The 18,692-nt window shown below is 40.7% G+C and overlaps 1 long non-coding RNA gene across 1 annotated transcript in view; it reads left to right on the forward strand.

Moving 5' to 3' along the window:
- The window catches only part of LOC106581598 (uncharacterized), a 1,102-nt gene extending 848 nt beyond the window's left edge, over positions 1-254 (forward strand). Inside the window, exon 3 of the long non-coding RNA XR_006762984.1 lies at positions 203-254. This is a non-coding gene — a long non-coding RNA (uncharacterized lncRNA). The remainder of the gene's footprint in view (positions 1-202) is intronic.
- The last annotated feature ends 18,438 nt before the right edge of the window (positions 255-18,692 follow it).

Raw genomic sequence — 18,692 nt, forward strand, 5'->3', positions numbered from 1 at the left:
CTAGTCATTTCTCCTCTCCCATTTTCACATTTCTTTTGGTTGTTTTCATAATCCATAGGCTAATACTTTAGTCCATTTTCATAGTCCTAAAACAGTGTGTGTGTGTGTGTGTGTGTGTGTGTGTGTGTGTGTGTGTGTGTGTGTGTGTGTGTGTGTGTGTGTGTGTGTGTGTGTGTACTGTAATCTCATGTTTTGTCCACAGAAACCAACAGGAGAGATCAGAGTCAGAGATTCTCAGTGGTCAGTCTTCCCAGAGTCATCAAACAGACCTGGACTCTATATTCAGTGTATGTGGTCCTGTTATGAACATTTGTTTTTGTTTTCCTCAAGTAAAGTTGATCTGTCAATTATTCATTAATGTGTTAATGAGAAAGCATTTCTTCTCTTGATTAACTTATTTACTTGATTTATTTTAGTTGCTTGAAGAGAAAATGATGACATTTGTGAAGAACGAGCTGAAGATGTTCAAGAGGATTCTTAGTCCAGAACTCCCAGAAGGCTTTGAGAGTCAGAAGCAGGATAAGGAAGTGGTGGATGCTGAAGATGAGAAGCAGGAGAGCAGTGCCAGAGAGGGGGCTCTGAAGATCACACTGCACGTCCTGAGGAAAATGAACCAGAAGGAGCTCGCTGACACACTGGAGAAATGTAAGATCTGTCTGCCTCATGTTGAATGCTGTTTTATAACATTTAGAAGCTGTAGCTAAAGTACAGCTAAAGTAGCTGTGTAACTCAATGATATTGTAGCAACCTTAACACAACACCTAGTGACCTCATCAAGTAGCAGAAGGGATGTGTTGTGTTGATTAATTTAGAGAGAGAGACAGAGACAGAGAGACAACATTAATAATACCATCAATAATACCAATAATTACATTATCAGTCACACCAGTCTGTAATGCATTATGAAAACATTTAAACAGTCAGTTAAGATAATAAATGATTATAATTTAAAATGTTATAACAGTCCTACAATACTGTAGGCATTAAAACAGACGTAATATTAATATCCTCTGTGCTATTTCTTCATTCAGATGAGCTTGCTGTGATTTGCCAACGTGAACTCAAATCTAATCTAAAGAAGAAGTTTCAATGTGTATTTGAGGGGATCGCTAAACAAGGAAACCCAACACTTCTCAATAAGATCTACACAGAGCTCTACATCACAGAGGGTGGAACAGGACAGGTCAATAATGAACATGAGCTGAGACAGATTGAGACAACAACCAGGAAACAAGCAAGACCAGAGACTGCAGTCAAATGTAACGACATCTTCAAACCCTTAACTGGACAAGACAAACGTATCAGAACTGTGCTGACAAAGGGAGTCGCTGGCATTGGAAAAACAGTCTCTGTGCAGAAGTTCATTCTGGACTGGGCTGAAGGAAAAGCAAATCAGGATGTCCAATTTGTGTTTTCATTCCCTTTTCGGGAGCTGAATTTGATGAAAGGGGAAAAACACACTTTGATTGAACTTCTTAATCACTTCTCAATGGAAATCAAACAATCAAGAATTTCCAACTACAACAAGTACAAAGTTCTGTTCATATTTGATGGTCTGGATGAGTGCCGACTGCCCCTAGACTTCCAGAAGAACAAGATCTGTTGTGACGTCACAGAGTCAATCTCAGTGGATGTTCTGCTGACAAATCTCATCAAGGGAAATCTGCTTCCCTCTGCTCTCATCTGGATAACTACCCGACCTGCAGCAGCCAATAAGATCCCTTCAGGGTGTGTTGACCAGGTGACAGAGGTACGAGGGTTCAATGACCCACAGAAGGAGGAGTACTTCAGGAAGAGATTCAGTGATGAGGACCTGGCCAGCAGAATCATCTCACACATAAAGACATCAAGGAGCCTCCACATCATGTGCCACATTCCAGTCTTCTGTTGGATTTCTGCAACAGTCCTCGAACACATGCTGAAACATAAGAGAGAAGAGATGCCCAAGACTCTGACTGGGATGTACACACACCTTGTGGTGTTTCACACCAAACAGAAGAATGAAAAGTATCTTGGGAAAGAAGAGACAGATCCACACTGGAATAAAGACAGCATTCTGTCACTGGGAAAACTGGCTTTTCAACAGCTTGTGAATGGCAATCTGATTTTCTATGAAGAAGACCTGAAAGAGGCTGGCATTGATGTCAATGAAGCCTCAGTGTACTCAGGATTGTGCACACAGCTCTTTAAAGAGGAATTTTCGCTGTACCTGGACAAGGTGTACTGCTTTGTTCATCTGAGCATTCAGGAGTTTCTGGCTGCTGTATATGTGTTCCTCTCATTCATCAACAACAATGAGAATCTAATGGCCGAACCGCAATCAACGTCCAGGAACCTTTCTGTGCTGTTCAGAGACAAGTCTGAAGTTTCTTTCTACAAGAGTGCTGTGGATAAAGCCTTACAAAGTGAGACGGGAAACCTGGACCTTTTCCTCCGCTTCCTTCTGGGCCTCTCACTGGAGTCCAATCAGAAGCACTTACGAGATCTACTGACAAAGACAAGAAGTAGCTCAAAGACCCATGAAAAAACAGTCAAGTACATCAAGGAGAAGATCAGGGAGAATCCCTCTCCAGAGAGGAGCATCAATCTGTTCCACTGTCTGAATGAACTGAATGACCATTCTCTAGTGGAGGAGATCCAAAGCTACCTGAGCTCAGGAAGTCTCTCAAAACCCAACCTGTCACCTGCACAGTGGTCAGCTCTGGTCTTTGTGTTGCTGACTTCAGAAAAGGAGCTGGATGTGTTTGACCTGAAGAAATACTCCAGATCAGAGGAAGGTCTTCTGAGGCTGCTGCCAGTGGTCAAAGCCTCCAGAGCTGTTCTGTGAGTACATAAAATGACAAATAAAATGTAATCGTCAGGAAGAAATATTCAGGTTAAAGAAAAATATGCATTATAATATGTGTATAATATTATATTGAAAACATTGAATAAATGCATTGATTTTCACATTAGTATAACAATATGACCATACAACTCTAGGAGACAGAAGAAGAATCTATATGTTGTTTGGGAGAATTAACCAAATGCATCTGCCTTTGTCCTTCTACACTAAATTAACAATGTGTTTGAAGTCATGATCTCTTTGTCAGGCTGTCAAGCTGTCTAGTCACAGAGGAAGGCTGTGCTTCTCTGGTCTCAGCTCTGAGGTCAAACCCCTCACACCTGAGAGAGCTGGACCTGAGTAACAATGACCTGAAGGATTCAGGAGTGAAGCTGCTCTCTGCTGGACTGGAGGATCCCCACTGTAAACTGGAGACTCTGAGGTCAGTATTCCTGTAGTTGGTCAACAAGTGATAACTGTTCACCAGATCCACATGTGTTTACCAGGCACACATAGTCCACACCATATGTGTTTGGACAGTGAAGCTTACAATTTTACATTTGGTGCTGTGCTCCAGCATTTTGGATTTGAGATCAAATGTTTCATATTAGTTGACAGTACAGAATGTCACCTTTTATTTGAGACTATTCGTATCTGTTTTACCGTTTACAAATGAAAGCATTTTATGTATCTAGTTCTCCCATTTCATGTATGTACAGTGGCTTGCAAAAGTATTCACCCCCATGGCATTTTTCATTTTTTTTGTTGCCTTACAACCTGGAATTAAAATTGATTTTTGGGGGTTTGTATCATTTGATTTACAAAACATGCCTACACTTTGAAGATGCAAAATATTTTAATTGTGAAACAAACAAGAAATAAGAAAAAAAAGAACTTGACCGTGCGTAACTATTCACTCCCCAAAAGACAATACTTTATAGAGCCACCTTTTGCAGCTATAACAGCTGCTAGTCTCTTGGGGAATGTCTCTATAAGCTTGGCACATCTAGCCACTGGGATTTTCGCCCATTTTTCAAGGCAAAACTGCTCCAGCTCCTTCAAGTTGGATGGGTTCTGCTGGTGTACAGCAATCTGTAAGTCATACCACAGATTCTCAATTGGATTGAGGTCTGGGCTTTGACTAGGCCATTACAAAACAGTTACATTTTTCCCCTTAAACCACTCGAGTGTTGCTTTAGCAGTGTCAAATCTCTGGAAGACTGAAACAGGTTTCCCTCAAGGATTTCCCTGTATCTAGCACCATCCATCATTCCTTCAATTCTGACCAGTTTCCCAGTCCCTGCCGATGAAAAACAAACCCACAGCATGATGCTGCCACCACCATGCTTCACTGTGGGGATGAGATTCTCGGGGTGATGAGAGGTGTTGGGTTTGCACCAGACATAGCGTTTTCCTTGATGGCCAAAAAGCTCAATTTTAGTCTCATCTAACCAGAGTACCTTCTTCCATATGTTTGGGGAGTCTGCCACATGCCTTTTGGTGAACACCAAATGTGTTTGCTTATTTTTTTTCTTCAAGCAATGGCTTTTTTTCTGGCCACTCTTCCGTAAAGCCCAGCTCTGTGGAGTGTACGGCTTAAAGTGGTCCCATGGACAGATACTCCAATCTCCGCTGTGGAGCTTTGCAGCTCCTTCAGGGTTATCTTTGGTCTCTTTATTGCCTCTCTGATTAATGCCCTCCTTGCCTGGTCTGTGAGTTTTGGTGGGCGGCCCTCTCTTGGCAGGTTTGTTTTGGTGCCATATTCTTTCCATTTTTTAATAACGGATTTAATGGTGCTTCATGGGATGTCCAAAGTTTCAGATATTTTTTTATAGCCCAACCCTGATCTGTACTTCTCCACAACTCTGTCCCTGACCTTTTTGGAGAGCTCCTTGGTCTTCATGGTACTGCTTGCTTGATGGTGCCCCTTGCTTAGTGGTGTTGTAGACTCTGGGGCCTTTCAGAACAGGTGTATATATACTGAGATCATATGACAGATCATGTGACACTTAGATTGCACACATGTGGAGTTTATTTAACTAATGATGTGACTTCTGAAGGTAATTGGTTGCACCAGATATTATTTATGGGCTTCATAGCAAAGGGGGTGAATACATATGCACACACCACTTTTCTGTTTTTAACTTTATTTTTTAAACAAGTCATTTTTTTCTTCTCTTGACCAATTTGGACTATTTTGTGTTTGTCCATTACATGAAATCCAAATAAAATCAATTTAAATTACAGGTTGTAACAAAATGGGAAAAACGCCAAGGGGGATGAATACTTTTGCAAGGCACTGTAGTTCTACCATTTGAAGAAGTCTTAATTATTTGGACAAATTCACTTATATTGTATTAAAGTAGTCATAAGTTTAGTATTTGGTCCCATATTCCATGCCTGCAGTGATTACATCAAGCTTGTGATTCTACAAACTTGTTGAATTCATTTTTCAGTTTGTTTTGATTGTATTTTGGATGATGTTTTTCCTAATAGAAACTGATTGGTGAATAATATCCTGTCATTTTGGAGTCACTTCACTTGTATTGTCAGTAAGAATAAGAATGAATCGAGAATGATGATGAATGAGAAAGTTACAGCGGCACAAGGATCATACCCCCACTGGGATTGGTAATGGTCAGAGGTTAGCATGTTCTGTTGTAGCTTCTGTAACTTTCTCACTCATTCTGATTCATGATTTATTCATGATTTTTCTTAATCATGGCATCATCAGAATTTAATTTTTAATCGTCAATCACATACAGTTGAAGTCGGAAGTGTACATACACTTAGGTTGGAGTCATTAAAACGTGTTTTTGAACCTCTCCACAAATTTCTTGTTAACAAACTATAGTTTTGGCAAGTCGGTTAGGACATTACTTTGTGCATGACACAAGTAATTTTTGAAACAATTGTTTACAGACAGATTATTTCACTTATAATTCACTGTATCACAATTCCAGTGGGTCAGAAGTTTACATACACTAAGTTGACTGTGCCTTTAAACAGCATGGAAAATTCCAGAAAATTATGTTATGGCTTTAGAAGCATCTGGTAGGCTAATTGACATCATTTGGATGTATTTCAAGGTCTACCTTCAAACTCAGTGCCTCTTTGCTTGACATCATGGGAAAATGAAAAGAAATCAGCCAAGATCTCAGAAAAAAAATTGTAGACCTCCACAAGTATGGTTCATCCTTGGGAACAATTTCCAAACGCCTGAAGGTAACACGTTCATCTGTTCAAACAATAGTACGCAAGTATAAACACCATGGGACCACACAGCCGCCATTCCGCTCAGGAAGGAGACGCGTTCTGTCTCCTAGAGATTAACTTACTTTGGTGCAAATCAATCCCAGAACAACAGCAAAGGACCTTGTGAAGATGTTGGAGGAAACGGGTACAAAAGTATCTATATCCACAGTAAAACGAGTCCTATATCGACATAATCTGAAAGGTTGCTCAGCAAGGAAGAAGCCACTGCTCCAAAACCACCATTAAAAAAAGCCAGACTACGGTTTGCAACTGCACATGGGGACAAAGATCGTACTTTTTGGAGAAATGTCCTTTGGTCAGATGAAACAATACAAGAATTGTTTGGCCATAATGACCATCATTATGTTTGGAGGAAAAAGGGGGAGGCTTGCAAGCCAAAGAACACCATCCCAACCGTGAAGCCCGGGAGTGGCAGCATCATGTTCTGGGGGTGTTTTGCTGCAGGAGGGACTGGTGCACTTCACAAAATAGATGGCATCATGAGGGAGGAAAATTATGTGGATATATTGATGCAACATCTCAAGACATCAGTCAAGAAGTTAAAGCTTGGTCACAAATGGGTCTTCCAAATGGACAATGACCCCAACGATACTTCCAAAGTTGTGGCAAAATGGCTTAAGGACAACAAAGTCAAGGTATTGGAGTGGCCATCACAAAGCCCTGACCTCAATCCTATAGAAAATTTGTGGGCAGAACTGAAAAAGCGTGTGCGAGCAAGAGGCCTACAAACCTGACTCAGTTACACCAGCTCTGTCAGGAGGAATGGGCCAAAATTCACCCAACTTATTGTGGGAAGCTTGTGGAAGGCTACCCGAAACGTTTAACCCAAGTTAAACCATTTAAAGGCAATGCTACCAAATACTAATTGAGTGTATGTAAACTTCTGACCCACTGGAAATGTGATGAAAGAAATAAAAGCTGAAATTAATCATTTTCTCTACTATTATTCTGACATTTCACATTCTTAAAATAAAGTGGTGATCCTAACTGACCTAAAACAGGGAATTTTTACTAGGATTAAATGTCAGGAATTGTAAAAATTTAGTTTAAATGTATTTGGCTAAGGTGTACAGTGGGGCAAAAAGTATTTAGTCAGCCACCAATTGTGCAAGTTCTCCCACTTAAAAAGATGAGAGAGGCCTGTAATTTTCATCATAGGTACACGTCAACTATGACAGACAAAATGAGAAAAAAAATCCAGAAAATCACATTGTAGGATTTTTAATGAATTTATTTGCAAATTATGGTGAAAAATAAGTATTTGGTCACCTACAAACAAGCAAGATTTCTGGCTCTCACAGACCTGTAACTTCTTCTTTAAGAGACTCCTCTGTCCTCCACTCGTTAACTGTATTAATGGCACCTGTTTGAACTTGTTATCAGTATAAAAGACACCTGTCCACAACCTCAAACAGTCACACTCCAAACTCCACTATGGCCAAGACCAAAGAGCTGTCAAAGGACACCAGAAACAAAATTGTAGACCTGCACCAGACTGGGAAGACTGAATCTGCAATAGGTAAGCAGCTTGGTTTGAAGAAATCAACTGTGGGAGCAATTATTAGGAGATGGAAGACATACAAGACAACTGATAATCTCCCTCGATCTGGGGCTCCACGCAAGATCTCACCCCGTGGGGTCAAAATGATCACAAGAACGGTGAGCAAAAATCCCAGAACCACACGGGGGGACCTAGTGAATGACCTGCAGAGAGCTGGGACCAAAGTAACAAAGCCTACCATCAGTAACACACTATGCCGCCAGGGACTCAAATCCTGCAGTGCCAGACGTGTCCCCCCTGCTTAAGCCAGTACATGTCCAGGCCCGTCTGAAGTTTGCTAGAGAGCATTTGGATGATCCAGAAGAGGATTGGGAGAATGTCATATGGTCAGATGAAACCAAAATATAACTTTTTGGTAAAAACTCAACTTGTTGTGTTTGGAGGACAAAGAATGCTGAGTTGCATCCAAAGAACACCATGCCTACTGTGAAGCATGGGGGTGGAAACATCATGCTTTGGGGCTGTTTTTCTGCAAAGGGACCAGGACGACTGATCCGTGTAAAGGAAAGAATGAATGGGGCCATGTATCGTGAGATTTTGAGTGAAAACCTCCTTCCATCAGCAAGGGCATTGAAGATGAAACGTGGCTGGGTCTTTCAGCATGACAATGATCCCAAACACACCGCCCGGGCAACGAAGGAGTGGCTTCGTAAGAAGCATTTCAAGGTCCTGGAGTGGCCTAGCCAGTCTCCAGATCTCAACCTCATAGAAAGTCTTTGGAGGGAGTTGAAAGTCTGTGTTGCCCAGCGACAGCCCCAAAACATCACTGCCCTAGAGGAGATCTGCATGGAGGAATGGGCCAAAATACCAGCAACAGTGTGTGAAAACCTTGTGAAGACTTACAGAAAACATTTGACCTGTGTCATTGCCAACAAAGGGTGTATAACAAAGTATTGAGATAAACTTTTGTTATTGACCAAATACTTATTTTCCACCATAATTTGCAAATAAATTCATAAAAAATCCTACAATGTGATTTTCTGGAGAAAAAAAATCTCATTTTGTCTATCATAGTTGAAGTGTACTTATGATGAAACTTACAGGCCTCTCTCATCTTTTTAAGTGGGAGAACTTGCACAATTGGTGGCTGACTAAATACTTTTTTGCCGCACTGTATGTAAACTTCTGACTTCAACTGTATGTATTAAAATACCCTCAAATAAAAGGTGACATTATATACTGTCACCTCATATGAAACATTTGATCTAAAATCCAAAATGTTGGAGTATAGAGCCACATTTAAAATGTTTGCTTCACTGTCAAAATAGATATGATGTGGACTGTATACTCAATACAATCTAAATCTGATACCTCACTGTCTGTCTTTTGACTGATACTGCTTTTTAAACTGGTCTGGTGAGTGTACTCAAATTTGTACTATATATGTTTCTATCTGAAAGGCAATACTTTGATCATTTGTCATTTTTAATGATGATACATTAATTTACGAATAGATATGGAAGGTTTCAGGACACTGATATCTGAATATGTTGAAAAAATATACTGCCACTATTTTCACCACCAAAGCATAGCAGTGTGATTTTAATATGATTTGACTCTTTGCAGGCTGCCAGGCTGTGGAGTCACAGAGGAAGGCTGTGATTCTCTGGACTCAGCTCTGAGGTCAAACCCCTCACACCTGAGAGAGCTGGACCTGAGTAACAATGACCTGAAGGATTCAGGCATAAAGCTGCTTTCTGCTGGACTGGGGAATCCCCACTGTAAACTGGAGACTCTGAGGTCAGTATTCCTGTAGTTGGTCAACAAGTGATAACTGTTCACCAGATCCACATGTGTTTACCAGACACACATAGTCCACACCATATGTGTTTGGACAGTGAAGCTTACAGTTTTAAATGTGGTGCTATGCTCCAGCATTTTTGATTTGAGATAGAATGTTTCATATTAGGTGACTGTACAGAATGGCACCTTTTATTTGAGGGTATTTTCATACATAGCTGTGTTACTGTTAAGAAAGGAAAGCACTTTATGTATTTAGTTCTCCCATTTGAAGAAGTCTTAATTATTTGGACAAATTCACTTATATTGTATTAAAGTTGTCATAAGTTTAGTAGTTGTACCATGTTCCATGCCTGCAGTGATTACATCAAGCTTGTGATTGTACAAACTTGTTGAATTCATTTGCAGTTTGTCTTGGTTGTGTCTTGGATTATGTTTTTCCTAATAGAAACTGATTGGTGAATAATGTCCTGTCATTTTGGAGTCACTTTACTTGTATTGTCAGTAAGAATAAGAATGAATCGAGAATGATGATGAATGAGAAAGTTACAGAGGCACAAGGATCATACCCCTCTCTGTTATTGGTAATGGTGAGAGGTTAGCATGTTTTGTTGTAGTCTCTGTTATTGGTAATGGTGAGAGGTTAGCATGTTTTGTTGTAGCCTCTGTTATTGGTAATGGTGAGAGGTTAGCATGTTTTGTTGTAGCCTCTGTTATTGGTAATGGTGAGAGGTTAGCATGTTTTGTTGTAGCCTCTGTTATTGGTAATGGTGAGAGGTTAGCATGTTTTGTTGTAGCCTCTGTTATTGGTAATGGTGAGAGGTTAGCATGTTTTGTTGTAGCCTCTGTTATTGGTAATGGTGAGAGGTTAGCATGTTTTTTTGTAGTCTCTGTTATTGGTAATGGTGAGAGGTTAGCATGTTTTGTTGTAACCTCTGTTATTGGTAATGGTGAGAGGTTAGCATGTTTTGTTGTAGCCTCTGTTATTGGTAATGGTGAGAGGTTAGCATGTTTTGTTGTATCCTCTGTTATTGGTAATGGTGAGAGGTTAGCATGTTTTGTTGTAGCCTCTGTTATTGGTAATGGTGAGAGGTTAGCATGTTTTGTTGTAGCCTCTGTTATTGGTAATGGTGAGAGGTTAGCATGTTTTGTTGTAGCCTCTGTTAATGGTAATGGTGAGAGGTTAGCATGTTCTGTTGTGGCCTCTGTAACTTTCTCACTCATTCTGATTCATGATTTATTCATGATTTTTCTTAATCATGGCATCATCAGAATTAAATTTTTAATCGTCAATCACATACAGTTGAAGTCGGAAGTGTACATACACTTAGTTTGGAGTCATTAAAACGTGTTTTTGAACCTCTCCACAAATTTCTTGTTAACAAACTATAGTTTTGGCAAGTCGGTTAGGACATCTACTTTGTGCATGACTCAAGTAATTTTTGAAACAATTGTTTACAGACAGATTATTTCACTTATAATTCACTGTATCACAATTCCAGTGGGTCAGAAGTTTACATACACTAAGTTGACTGTGCCTTTAAACAGCATGGAAAATTCCAGAAAATTATGTTATGGCTTTAGAAGCATCTGGTAGGCTAATTGACATCATTTGGATGTATTTCAAGGCCTACCTTCAAACTCAGTGCCTCTTTGCTTGACATCATGGGAAAATGAAAAGAAATCAGCCAAGATCTCAGAAAAAAAATTGTAGACCTCCACAAGTATGGTTCATCCTTGGGAACAATTTCCAAACGCCTGAAGGTAACACGTTCATCTGTTCAAACAATAGTACGCAAGTCTAAACACCATGGGACCACACAGCCGCCATTCCGCTCAGGAAGGAGACGCGTTCTGTCTCCTAGAGATTAACTTACTTTGGTGCAAATCAATCCCAGAACAACAGCAAAGGACCTTTTGACGATGTTGGAGGAAACAGGTACAAAAGTATCTATATCCACAGTAAAACGAGTCCTATATCGACATAATCTGAAAGGTTGCTCAGCAAGGAAGAAGCCACTGCTCCAAAACCACCATAAAAAAAGCCAGGCTACAGTTTGCAACTGCACATGGGGACAAAGATCGTACTTTTTGGAGAAATGTCCTCTGGTCAGATGAAACAATACAAGAACTGTTTGGCCATAATGACCATCGTTATGTTTGGAGGAAAACGGGGGAGGCTTGCATGCCAAAGAACACCATCCCAACCGTGAAGCCCGGGGGTGGCAGCATCATGTTGTTGGGTGTTTTGCTGCAGGAGGGACTGGTGCACTTCACAAAATAGATGGCATCATGAGGGAGGAAAAGTAGGTGGATATATTGATGCAACATCTCAAGACATCAGTCAGGAAGTTAAAGCTTGGTCACAAATGGGTCTTCCAAATGGACAATGACCCCAACGATACTTCCAAAGTTGTGGCAAAATGGCTTAAGGACAACAAAGTCAAGTTATTGGAATGGCCATCACAAAGCCCTGACCTCAATCCTATAGAAAATTTGTGGGCAGAACTGAAAAAGCGTGTGCGAGCAAGAGGCCTACAAACCTGACTCAGTTACACCAGCTCTGTCAGGAGGAATGGGCCAAAATTCACCCAACTTATTGTGGGAAGCTTGTGGAAGGCTACCCGAAATGTTTAACCCAAGTTAAACCATTTAAAGGCAATGCTACCAAATACTAATTGAGTGTATGTAAACTTCTGACCCACTGGGAATGTGATGAAAGAAATAAAAGCTGAAATGAATCATTCTCTCTACTATTATTCTGACATTTCACATTCTTAAAATGAAGTGGTGATCCTAACTGACCTAAAACAAGGGATTTTTACGAGGATTAAATGTCAGGAATTGTAAAAATGTAGTTTAAATGTATTTGGCTAAGGTGTACAGTGGGGCAAAAAAGTATTTAGTCAGCCACCAATTGTGCAAGTTCTCCCACTTAAAAAGATGAGAGAGGCCTGTAATTTTCATCATAGGTATACGTCAACTATGACAGACAAAATGAGAAAAAAAATCCAGAAAATCACATTGTAGGATATTTAATGAATTTATTTGCAAATTATGGTGGAAAATAAGTATTTGGTCACCTACAAACAAGCAAGATTTCTGGCTCTCACAGACCTGTAACAACTTCTTTAAGAGGCTCCTCTGTCCTCCACTCGTTAACTGTATTAATGGCACCTGTTTGAACTTGTTATCAGTATAAAAGACACCTGTCCACAACCTCAAACAGTCACACTCCAAACTCCACTATGGCCAAGACCAAAGAGCTGTCAAAGGACACCAGAAACAAAATTGTAGACCTGCACCAGGCTGGGAAGACTGAATCTGCAATAGGTAAGCAGCTTGGTTTGAAGAAATCAACTGTGGGAGCAATTATTAGGAAATGGAAGACATACAAGACCACTGATAATCTCCCTCGATCTGGGGCTCCACGCAAGATCTCACCCCGTGGGGGTCAAAATGATCACAAGAACGGTGAGCAAAAATCCCAGAACCACACGGGGGGACCTAGTGAATGACCTGCAGAGAGCTGGGACCAAAGTAACAAAGCCTACCATCAGTAACACACTATGCCGCCAGGGACTCAAATCCTGCAGTGCCAGACATGTCCCCCTACTTAAGCCAGTACATGTCCAGGCCCGTCTGAAGTTTGCTAGAGAGCATTTGGATGATCCAGAAGAGGATTGGGAGAATGTCATATGGTCAGATGAAACCAAAATATAACTTTTTGGTAAAAACTCAACTTGTCATGTTTGGAGGACAAAGAATGCTGAGTTGCATCCAAAGAACACCATACCTACTGTGAAGCATTGGGGTGGAAACATCATGCTTTGGGGCTGTTTTTCTGCAAAGGGACCAGGACGACTGATCCGTGTAAAGGAAAGAATGAATGGGGCCATGTATCGTGAGATTTTGAGTGAAAACCTCCTTCCATCAGCAAGGGCATTGAAGATGAAACGTGGCTGGGTCTTTCAGCATGACAATGATCCCAAACACACCGCCCGGGCAACGAAGGAGTGGCTTCGTAAGAAGCATTTCAAGGTCCTGGAGTGGCCTAGCCAGTCTCCAGATCTCAACCCCATAGAAAATCTTTGGAGGGAGTTGAAAGTCTGTGTTGCCCAGCGACAGCCCCAAAACATCCCTGCTCTAGAGGAGATCTGCATGGAGGAATGGGCCAAAATACCAGCAACAGTGTGTGAAAACCTTGTGAAGACTTACAGAAAACATTTGACCTGTGTCATTGCCAACAAAGGGTGTATAACAAAGTATTGACATAAACTTTTGTTATTGACCAAATACTTATTTTCCACCATAATTTGCAAATAAATTCATAAAAAATCCTACAATGTGATTTTCTGGAGAAAAAAAATCTCATTTTGTCTATCATAGTTGAAGTGTACCTATGATGAAACTTACAGGCCTCTCTCATCTTTTTAAGTGGGAGAACTTGCACAATTGGTGGCTGACTAAATACTTTTTTGCCGCACTGTATGTAAACTTCTGACTTCAACTGTATGTATTAAAATACCCTCAAATAAAGGTGACATTATATACTCTCACCTCATATGAAACATTTGATCTAAAATCCAAAATGTTGGAGTATAGAGCCACATTTAAAATGTTTGCTTCACTGTCAAAATAGATATGATGTGGTCTGTATACTCAATACAATCTAAATCTGATACCTCACTGTCTGTCTTTTGACTGATACTGCTTTTTAAACTGGTCTGGTGAGTGTACTCAAATTTGTACTATATATGTTTCTATCTGAAAGGCAATACTTTGATCATTTGTCATTTTTAATGATGATACATTAATTTACGAATAGATATGGAAGGTTTCAGGACACTGATATCTGAATATGTTGAAAAAATATACTGCCACTATTTTCACCACCAAAGCATAGCAGTGAATTTTAATATGATTTGACTCTTTGCAGGCTGTCAGGCTGTGGAGTCACAGAGGAAGGCTGTGCTTCTCTGGTCTCAGCTCTGGAGTCAAACCCCTCACACCTGAGAGAGCTGGATCTGAGTAACAATGACCTGAAGGATTCAGGAGTGGAGCTGGTCTCTGCTGGACTGGAGGATCCCCACTGTAAACTGGAGACTCTGAGGTCAGTATTCCTGTAGTTGGTCAACAAGTGATAACTGTTCACCAGATCCACATGTGTTTACCAGGCACACATAGTACACACCATATGTGTTTGGACAGTGAAGCTTACAGTTTTACATTTGGTGCTATGCTCCAGCATTTTGGATTTGAGATGTTTCATATTAGGTGACCTTATAGAATGTCAACTTTTATTTGAGGGTATTTTCATACATATCTGTTTTACCATTTAGAAATTAAAGCACTTTCTGTACGTAGTTCTCCCATTTGAAGAAGTCTTAATTATTTGGACAAATTGACTTATATTGTATTAAAGTAGTCATAAGTTTAGTATTTAGTCCCATATTCCATGCCTGCAGTGATTACATCAAGCTTGTGATTCTACAAACTTGTTGAATTCATTTTCAGTTTGTCTTGGTTGTGTTTTGGATGATGTTTTTCCTAATAGAAACTGAATGGTGAATAATGTCCTGTCATTTTGGAGTCACTTCACTTGTATTGTCAGTAAGAATAGAAGATGTTTCTGAACACTTCTACATTCATGTGGATGCTACCATGATTATGAATAATCATGAATGAATCGTGAATGATGAAGAATGAGAAAGTTACAGAGGCACAAAGATCAGACCCCCTTTGTTATTGGTGTTATTCTGTATACTTCTGGCCCTTCTTTGGACACTGTGTTAACTAACCTCCAGACGAGCTTCAATGCCATTACAGCTCTCCTTCCGTGGCCTCCAACTGCTCTTAAATACAAGTAAAACTAAATGCATGCTCTTCAACCGATCGCTGCCTGCACCTGCCCGCCTGTCCAGCATCACTACTCTGGATGGTTCTGACTTAAAATATGTGGACAACTACAAATACCTAGGTGTCTGGTTAGACTGTAAACTCTCCTTCCAGACTCACTATAAGCATCTCCAATCCAAAGTTACATCTAGAATTGGCTTCCTATTTCGCAACATAGCCTCCTTCACTCATGCTGCCAAACATACCCTCGTAAAACTGACCATCCTACCGATCCTCGACTTCGGCGATGTCATTTACAAAATAGCCTCCAATACCCTACTCAATAAATTGGATGCAGTCTATCACAGTGCCATCCATTTTGTCACCAAAGCCCCATATACAGTGGGGGAAAAAAGTATTTGATCCCCTGCTGATTTTGTACGTTTGCCCACTGACAAAGAAAGGATCAGTCTATAATTTTAATGGTTTATTTGAACAGTGAGAGACAGAATAACAACAAAAACATCCAGAAAAACTAATGTCAGAAATGTTATAAATTGATTTGCATTTTAATGAGGGAAATAAGTATTTGAACCCCTCTCAATCAGAAAGATTTCTGGCTCCCAGGTGTCTTTTATACAGGTAACGAGCTGAGATTAGGAGCACACTCTTAAGTAAAGGGAGTGCTCCTAACCGCAACTTGTTACCTGTAAAAAAAGACACCTGTCCACAGAAGCAATCAATCAATCAGATTCCAAACTCTCCACCATGGCCAAGACCAAAGAGCTCTCCAAGGATGTCAGGGACAAGATTGTAGACCTACACAAGGCTGGAATGGGCTACACGACCATCGCCAAGCAGCTTGGTGAGAAGGTGACAACATTTGGTGCGATTATTCGCAAATGGAAGAAACACAAAAGAACTGTCAATATCCCTCGGCATGGGGCTCCATGCAAGATCTCACCTCGTGGAGTTGAAATGATCATGAGAACGGTGAGGAATCAGCCCAGAACTCCACGGGACGATCTTGTCAATGATTTCAAGGCAGCTGGGACAATAGTCACCAAGAAAACAATTGGTAACACACTACGCCGTGAAGGACTGAAATCCTGCAGCGCCCGCAAGGTCCCCCTGCTCAAGAAAGCACATATACATGCCCGTCTGAAGTTTGCCAATGAACATCTCAATGATTCAGAGGACAACTGGGTGAAAATGTTGTGGTCAGATGAGACCAAAATGGAGCTCTTTGACATCAACTCAACTCGCCGTGTTTGGAGGAGGAGGATTGCTGCCTATGACCCCAAGAACACCATCTCCACCGTCAAACATGGAGGTGGAAACATTATGCTTTGGGGGTGTTTTTCTGCTAAGGGGACAGGACAACTTCACTGCATCAAAGGGACGATGGACGGGGCCATGTACCGTCAAATCTTGGGTGAGAACCTCCTTCCCTCAGCCAGGGCATTGAAAATGGGTTGTGGATGGGTATTCCAGCATGACAATGACCCAAAACACACGGCCAAGGCAACAAAGGAGTGGCTCAAGAAGAAGTACATTAAAGTCCTGGAGTGGCCTAGCCAGTCTCCAGACCTTAATCCCATAGAAAATCTGTGGAGGGAGATGAAGGTTCAAGTTGCCAAACGTCAGCCTCGAAACCTTAATGACTTGGAGAAGATCTGCAAAGAGGAGTGGGACAAAATCCCTCCTGAGATGTGTGCAAACCTGGTGGCCAACTACAAGAAAGGGTTTTGCCACCAAGTACTAAGTCATGTTTTGCAGAGGGCTCAAATACTCATTTCCCTCATTAAAATGCAAATAATTGTATAACATTTTTGACATGCATTTTTCTTGATTTTTTGCTGTTATTCTGTCTCTCACTGTTCAAATAAACCTACCATTACAATTATAGACTGATCATTTCTTTGTCAGTGGGCAAACGTACAAAATCACCAGGGGATCAAATACTTTTTTCCCCCACTGTACTACCCACCACTGCGACCTGTACGCTCTCGTTGTCTGGCCCTCGCTTCATACTCGTCGCTAAACCCACTGGCTCCAGGTCATCTACAAGACCCTGCTAGGTAAAGTCCCCCCTTATCTCCGCTCACTGGTCACCATAGAAGCACCCACCTGTAGCACGCGCTCCAGCAGGTATATCTCTCTGGTCACCCACAAAGCCAATTCCTCCTTCGGCCGCCTCTTCTTCCAGTTCTCTGCTGCCAATGACTGGAACGAACTACAAAAATCTCTAAAACTGGAAACACTTATCTCCCTCACTAGCTTTAAGCACCAGCTGTCAGAGCAGCTCACAGATTACTGCACCTGTACATAGCCCATCTATAATTTATCCCAACTACTTCTTCCCCCTACTGTATTTATTTATTTAGCTCCTTTTCTCCCCATTATTTCTACTTTGCACTTTCTTCCACTGCATATCTACCATTCCAGTGTTTTACTTGCTATATTGTATTTACTTTGCCACCATGGCCTTTTTTTGCCTTTACCTCCCTTATTTCACTTCATTTGCTCACATTGTATATAGACTTATTTTTCTACTGTATTATTGACTGTATGTTTGTGTAATATCCTTGTTTGAACCAAGTATTGAGTTTATTTGTTATAATTAATTGGTATTATATTTAAAAGATGATTGAATTGCTCCTAAACTGTAATGTTGTTAATGCATTATGCTTTTGAAGAAATATTTATTTAATGTATAAGTGAATAGTTTGTTTTACTTTGAAGTTTAGGTTTTGACCAATAAGGTCGCTTGTTAAGTTGTGGCCAATGGGAGTTGACCTGGTTAACGGGAGGGAAAAAGACGTTGATGAAAGGATGGACATTTTACCTCAGGACGGTTGGTGAAGAAAAATTATAAAAGAAGACGACAGAACTACAACAAAACCCATAGCTACTAAGACATGAAGGGAAATACATGTTTTATTTAATAAAAGAGTTGTTATAATTTAGTTAAAACTTAGTAAAGACTGAAGCTACCGTCTCATCATGGAGGTATTAGCCAGCCTAGAGGTTAGCCTAGCATCGTGTGACACCGGGAGATAATTGCTTGGGAAGCTTAACGAGTTCGTGTTGCCATGGGGATATCGGTTACTAAGGAGTACTGTCTGCATGGGTCGCTGTGCTGCCTTGGACTTGGTGAGGAAACCTGCATGGAACTGCCATACTTCGCTGAGGGAATATCCACCAAGTCCTGAGTAACCACAATGTGAGGTGCTTATAAATAAATACATTGGTAATGGTGAGAGGTTAGCATGTTTTGTTGTAGCCTCTGTTATTGGTAATGGTGAGAGGTTAGCATGTTTTGTTGTAGCCTCTGCTATTGGTAATGGTGAGAGGTTAGCATGTTTTGTTGTAGCCTCTGTTGTTGGTAATGGTGAGGAGTTAGCATGTTTTGTTGTAGCCTCTGTTATTGGTAATGGTGAGAGGTTAGCA

Source organism: Salmo salar, unplaced genomic scaffold (genome assembly GCF_905237065.1).
Source record: "Salmo salar unplaced genomic scaffold, Ssal_v3.1, whole genome shotgun sequence".
Lineage (NCBI taxonomy): Eukaryota > Metazoa > Chordata > Actinopteri > Salmoniformes > Salmonidae > Salmo > Salmo salar.